The 7,509-nt window shown below is 33.9% G+C and overlaps 1 long non-coding RNA gene across 1 annotated transcript; it reads left to right on the forward strand.

The window, feature by feature from the left end:
- The first annotated feature begins 299 nt into the window (after positions 1 to 299).
- On the forward strand, positions 300 to 3,196 carry LOC125681341 (uncharacterized). The gene is made up of 3 exons (XR_007372229.2): positions 300 to 624; positions 1,450 to 1,535; positions 1,650 to 3,196. It is a non-coding gene; the product is annotated as an uncharacterized LOC125681341 (long non-coding RNA).
- The last annotated feature ends 4,313 nt before the right edge of the window (positions 3,197 to 7,509 follow it).

The following is a 7,509-nucleotide window of genomic DNA, read 5'->3' on the forward strand; positions in this document are numbered from 1 at the left end:
ATTTTACCTTTATTATGAGTTGCGTATTTGTATGAGGGCAGGCTGGCATAAAAACTTAAAATATGATGGAATATAAGACTGAACGTATTTCTATGACGAAGAATGATGCCTATATTGAAGGCACCTATTCCTTAAATTGTTAGTAAATTTAAGTTTAAGGAGTTGATGCCATGATTAGGGAATATCATTATCCTTAAGGTAGCGACGGATAGCAACCACGTGATCAGTAAAAATTGTGTATTTTCACGTGAATTTACTCCGTCATAGAATAGTCGAAAAACAAAAAGGGGTCCCGAAAGTGTTTTGTTGCTGTGACTGACTCGCCTAGAGAAAATCAGCACATACCACATAAGTATACGTCAATGTCTGTAATAATGGTAGATCAAATGTTTCATCTGTGTGAAACTTTTTGCCAAACGAAATGTTAAACCAACCACCAATCCATGTACATAGATGCACTACGTAAACAAAGTTGTTGATTGATGCATCGTAATGTCCGAGTGCTGCATGCTGCGAGATTAAATACTGTTTATACAGTCATTGAGAGGCTAAACAAAGTTTCTTGCAAGAAGAGGAATTTGGTGGATGCATTCAACTTGGACAACGAAATCATGATTTCGTTTGGTGAGTGAAAAAAATGTATTCAAAAGTTCAACTCACATTTCCTCTGCTATTTCACAACGCGATATATAATAACATCTGTAAGTTTAAACACACGACATACAGTAGATGTATTATTTTGTATGTATATATGTATTCCATGTGTGCTTAAAATATACTCCCACCTGTGCATGTAAATGTAAACGGGCGACACATTTGTAAACATGGGCTCTCACAACTCTTTTATTAAGAAAATATCGTTATGAAAATAACATACCTTGAACTACATGTATAAAAGTGATGAAAAACAAATATCTGAGTGTATAGATCTACTCTCTAGGGGTATGGGAGAACCGGATAGAAAGTAGAGGGGGGGATGTGTTGAATTATAATTCCCTAGACTGTAGTATATATATAGATCTACTATTACTTTGAAATTTCAGTGACCTAAGAAATATATCAAACCTGAGGTTTCGTGTTTCACACAAACATGTAGGTTGGCAAAACCTTTTTAAAAATAATGTAAATTAATTACAAGTCTGCATATGCCCTCTCATAGGCAAATGTATGCACTGTATGTATAAGTAAGATATGTATACTACACGTATGTCCTTCTCTTGACCCACATTTTGTAAATAAAACAGATATGATGAGTCAATGGCAGTTTATGAAAACATATATGTCATCTCATATTGCTATTTATAATTTTGAAACATCAGTATTTAAATTTTCACTGAATATGTGTTGAGACACAATTTTAAAATTCACATTGTCTGATGCAGTCTAATTACTCAATGGTATAATAAGACCTAACTGTGCAAATATCAATTATGATGATCTTTTTTCTAGGCATCAGCCTGAGGACCAATGGAGGTTAGATAGGACCAGTGCAGGTTGAAGTGGGTTTTCAGTCAACAAGTTTAACAGCAAGAGAGGTATTATATTTTCTTTAGATAAACATCAGGCAGCATTTGTAAAGACAATTCTGAGTATATCAGCTATTCATCTTTTTTGCTATATTTAAATATATTTATCTATATTTTGAACAGGTACTCCATTTACAGTGATGATGACATATCCCCTGGACCCCCACAACTCCACAAATTTAAAAATGCTTGATCAAGTTCCGAAGATTAAAGAACTACTGCAAAATTTGGGACTTGGATGAAAAACATTAATTGACTTATGAGCTCATAGCAGTGGATTTTGTACAACATACTTTAAACTAAATTGTGAATTTAAGGGAAAACAAGTACATGTACTCGTGTATTACATCTATGCAATATTATTGTCTTTCAAAAGGCCTTTTGAAAGACAATAATATTGCATAGATGTAAAGGAAATTTCACTGTTGAATATTCTTTCTCAGATATATTAGTAAAAAATGTGCACATGATAGAATACCAATTTTATAACTTCAATCAATTTGTTCGAATTTTCCTTGTAATTCAGACTTAAGTTGAAACATACATCATTGATACATTAATGTACATCAAATTTTTAGAAAAGTTTCATAATGGAACTAATTCACACCCCCCCCCCCCACCCCCCTTATACATACAGTGAACATAGACCTTCACCTGGGGAAAATTACAGTTAGTTAATGCAATATACATGCATTCTCAATTGTCCAATAATGAGTTTTTGGTTCATTATGAAACTACAATTAGGAATCTTAAACTTATGAAAGACACACCTATCTGTGAGGACAAGATGGCTCAGATGGACTTACATGTAGTGATCCATGGGCAGTCCATGGGTCTCTTTCCATTGATATTAATTACTTATTGAAACATGAAATGGTTATTTAAACATATTTGGTGTATTATACTGTATAGTGATATCAATTTCTATCAAAAAATGTGTATAGGTAATATATTGGGTCCAGTTATTACAAGAAATTGTATGAAAAATAACTAAATATTTAGGCAATCATTGTGAGTGCAAAAAGGTCAACTGCAATAGTACACACTATAGATCATTCTTAAATGGCTCATAGAAACTTCTAGTATTGTGATGTTGAATGCTCAAAGTGGTAATTTGGGAATGCTTAATCATTTAAGGTCAATAGTTTATCTCTGCAGACTGTATCTCTTAAAATTCATTTCTGGAAGGGAGGGGGTAGGGTTACAAAATCTGACATAGTTTCAGATTAAACCTCATTTGGTATATTTTTTTCTATTCAATATTTTAGACACCACTTGACTTATTGTAAAAATGAAATAAAATCAGAAATTTTATGAGCAGAATTTTTTATTGTTAGAAAGTTTATCCCTGATAGTGTTTGAAAAACGCCATATTTAGGATAAATTTGGCCAATTGCCAAGTTGAATCATCCCAATATTTTCCTTAGATGCATTTTGAATTTCTAATTAATGTTGATTTTTTATCTGTCTGTGTTTAATTTACATAACTTTATATGACAAACAATATTCCTGGTGTCAATAAAAAATTTATTGGCTTCTATGTTAATTTGCTCAATTTTGGTATTTTTTGCCTTTTGGGGCTGCAAAAGAGGGGATTTCAATCTCGCTTTCCTAAAAAATTAACCTGATTACTTTTGTAGATTTTTTAATATGTTTTAGGATAAAGTCCAAATATTATAATAAATAAAATTGAAAAAAATTCAATGAGTGGTTTTTTTTGGGCCTAGCTATCAATAGCTACCTTAAGTTTAAGGAGGTGATGACATGATTAGGGAGTATTATTATCCTTAACCAGCAGCGGTTTAATGAACCTGTGATGGTCAACATCCATATTCACACAATTCAGTCTGTGTAATGCTGCTGAAAAATCCAAGTGTGGACTAGCTTTGTCAAATAAAGCACTAGTATTAAAATTTCAATGGGATAGTGGAAAGGTTTGTACGAATGTGATGAAGACCTAATTGTATATTTGGTCTTTTGTATGTATACCCATGGCTTTGTTTACGTTTCTGTGCATTGTTCTTCATTTTGCATTTATCACTGTTGTTATCTCCATCTATTCATATTACAAATGTGTGATATTTCATAGAATGATCCGAGGGGCACCACGTTCTGTCAGAGTATGTGCCCCTTGTAGATTTCACAGAATGACATCACTTTATACTGGGCGACGTGTGAGCCAGAATTGTATCGTTATGGTATATATTCACAGACCACATATTCAAGGGACAAGTATCCTCGGGGACAGAGTATCTACCAGCAGGGATACATGATCGATGTTTAAATGAAAAGTGAAGATAACGAATATTGATCAATCTCAGGAAAGGTTAAGAAAACGGACAGTGATCAATCTTATAACTCCTATAAGCAATACAAAATAGAGAGTTGGACAGACATTCCCTGTCACCCGGTCACACCCGCCGTGAGCCCTATATCTTCATCAGGTAAACGGAGATATCTGTAGTCAAATTCTGTGTGCCAAAAAAACGGCCTAACAGTCTGTATGAAACACGTCAGACAGTATTTGACCTAATAATAGGCTGCATTGGCAAAATAGATCGTTATAACGACGATAGAATTTGCGAAATGCTGACTTTAAACGAGACTGTTGAAACCCTTGTACCATCAACTAGTTTGTCAGTAGCTTGCCTAGATTTAAAAACCGATCATACACAGAACAAGCTCTTGCGTATTGAATCAGTTGATAGACATAAACACCATATGTAGGTGATAATGGAATATTGCTACCTAAATATGGGAAGATGATGATGGAGAAGCTGAAATCATCCCTTTCGTCATAAAGTTGAGTTGTTAGTTTGCCGCTAATATCTACTTTAAATAAAATATATAAGTATGAAGCAGAAGTGGACGACTCTGTGGTGTCTTTTATTTCGAGTTCACAAGGATATATGGAATCGACATACATGTATGAATGAATGTTATTATTGGGTTATCCTTCGAGATATCAAAGATTTGTCCTATGAACAATCGTCAAATTGTCAGCATGGGTACAGAAACGAAAATTCTAAGACCCAAATCAATGACTGTTATGTTCCTTTAAGAGATATTTTTGATGATTCCTTTTCAGATCCCATGTGCTCAGTCTCAAAATGTTCTGTGAAAAATTGTAAAACTTGTGATATACTGATCACTAGAAATTTATTTAGTAGTAATCTCACCGAACGTAATTTCTGTACCAAAAATTTTGATAATTTGACTTGTAAATCTTGTAACGTTGTCTACGCTGTTGAGTGTAACCTATGTGGCTTGTTTATTTTCATTTAAAGTGATATGTATGCGTTTGAACTACTAGATATCGATATATAGTTTTGATCAAAGACGTTATTTTTTTTAATCATTACCTTAACCCTTTGAAGTCACTTGATTGGTACATGTAAATATCATTAAGTATGTTTATCTCTAAGAAAGAAATCACCGGTCTTTAACCTTGGGATGTTTACCATGAACGATCGGTAGATTCTGTACATCAGAGGAAGGCTATACTTAAGTTTAACGAATTGACAGTCCCCATCCCAATTACTCCTGAAAATGCATTGGTTCTGTGTCTGTAACATAAATTTAGAATTCAATTCTGCTGTTTTATACACTAATATTATCACAGAATCTTTAAACCATTTTATGGACAATAGTCTAAATCACACCGTCGGTTTCTTAAACTTAAATCTACTTATTTTATCGGCAACATAAGGATAGAAGTCAGCATTTCGCAAATTCTATGGTCGTTATAACGATTTAGTTTGTCAATACAACCTATCATTGGGTCAAATGCTGTCTGACGTGTTTCATACCGAATGTTAGGTCGTTCTTGGCACACTGATTTTAACTACGGATAACTCCGTTTACTTGATCAGGATATACGGCTCACGGCGGGTGTGACCAGTCGACAGGTGATGCTTACTCCTCCTAGACACATGATCCCACCTCTGGTGTGTCCAGGGGGTTCTGTGTTTGCCCAACTATTTTGTATTGCTGATAGGAGTTATGAGATTGATCACTGTTCGTTATCTTCACCTTTCATAAGCAACATTCCTTGTCACCAACACGTTGAGTTTTTGTATTCCATCATATTTCTAATCCACCCTGTATTTAGTACAAGTATTCTTTTAGTATTGCATCCAAACATTTAAATTATAAACAGTCTATAGTTCCTAGGTCCTTCTAAATGTTCTTTCTCTTCTATCAACTATAGTCCAGCTGGACATGTCATCAATGGCGATATCGATATAGTTGAAAATTGACGACCTCAAACCACTATTATTTTAGAACGTACATAATTCAGAGAACCCGATCTTTCAATTGTAATTTTATTTTCATTATGCATTCTGTGCAAGGTTTTTCCAGACGATGGGCTAAATATGAAGAAAAAAACTCCCTTTCAAAAAACAAAACTCTTTAACAACATGTTTCCGTTTTAAATACATTCCATATCAATTACAATTGCATACAAACTTCTTAATTACATCCAAACTTTACAATACCAAGATATAGAATATCTTATACAAAACATTTCTTCGTTTTCTGAGACGAATGACAAAAGGTACCGTATCTACAATGGATTCCAAAACTTCAGCAAACAAAAAACCTTTACAAACAGGTACATTGCAAGATCCAGTATATATTCTATTAAGCCTGTATATTTGCTCCTCAAGGAAATATCAACTGCTTTGAAAGAAACACACTAAACGTATTGTGCCATAACATATGCTAGAAGTCGTGTTAATCAAATGTGGATTCACAAAATTTCCAAAAACCTTTTATGAATCTGCAATCACAAAGCTATTCCAAAAATCAACACTTAAGAATTCTGAACACTTTACAACACCATACATGACAAAGTAAAAGATAGTTTTTTGTGATGATAAGACCTTTACTTCTGCAATAAAAATGGAACACGGACATATTCCTACCTTGTCATCAGTCATCCAAAATATAATTCGTTTTTGTTAAAATGAATTGTCTCCCCAGCTCTCCAAATTACACCCTAACCCTTAATGTACTGCATTGTATGGAGGAGAAAACAAGCAGAAATGCAGATATCATGCACTACACTTTGTGCATTGAGAAAAGATTCAACATCAATATTGCTATGGCATAGTTGTATTAAATGGTGAAGATAACGAACAGTGATCAATCTCATAACTCCTATATGTAATACAAATAAAGAATTGGGCAATCACGGAGCCCTGGATATACCAAAATGTGGGATCAGGTGGCTAGGAGGAGTATGCATCCCCTGTCGACCAATCACACCTGCCATGAGCCCTATATCTTCATCAGGTAAATGGAGTACTCCACAGACAAAATTAGTGTGCCAAAAATAACCTAACAATCGGTATGAAACACGTCATACAGCATTTTATCCAATGATAGGTTTCATTAGCAAACTAGATCATAATGATGACCATAGAATTTGGGATATGCTGACTTTAAACGAGACTGTTGGAATCCCTTTCACATCAACTTGTTGGTTAGTAGCCTTTTTTGAATTAAAAACTAATCATACGCAGAGCAAACTCGTGTGTATCGAATTAGTTTAGAGTTATAAACACCATATGCAGGTAATATTGGAATATTGATACATAGATAAGGGAAGTTGATAATGCAGAAGCTGAAATTATCCCGTTTGTCAGAAAGTTGAGTTGTTAGTTTGCCGTAAATATTTATTTTCAATAAATTATCTAAGCACGAGGCAGATGTGGAGGACTCTGTGGTGTCTTTTTCAATATAAATTCACAGAGATATATCCAATCGACATATGAATGAAAATGATTAGTGTTAATAGATAAAACGTCGTCGATATATCTAAATGTGGCGTTGAATGCCACAGCAAGAGGTAATTTCTTCTCATATAAAAGTTTTGAATAAAATCTTCACTAAGATATAAAAACAGGTCAGTTAACAAAGGAGCAAAATTTGTGTCCATGGAATTCCAACAGACTGTTGGAAGACCTGATCACCAAAA

Source organism: Ostrea edulis, chromosome 2 (assembly GCF_947568905.1).
Source record: "Ostrea edulis chromosome 2, xbOstEdul1.1, whole genome shotgun sequence".
Classification (NCBI taxonomy): Eukaryota; Metazoa; Mollusca; class Bivalvia; order Ostreida; family Ostreidae; genus Ostrea; species Ostrea edulis.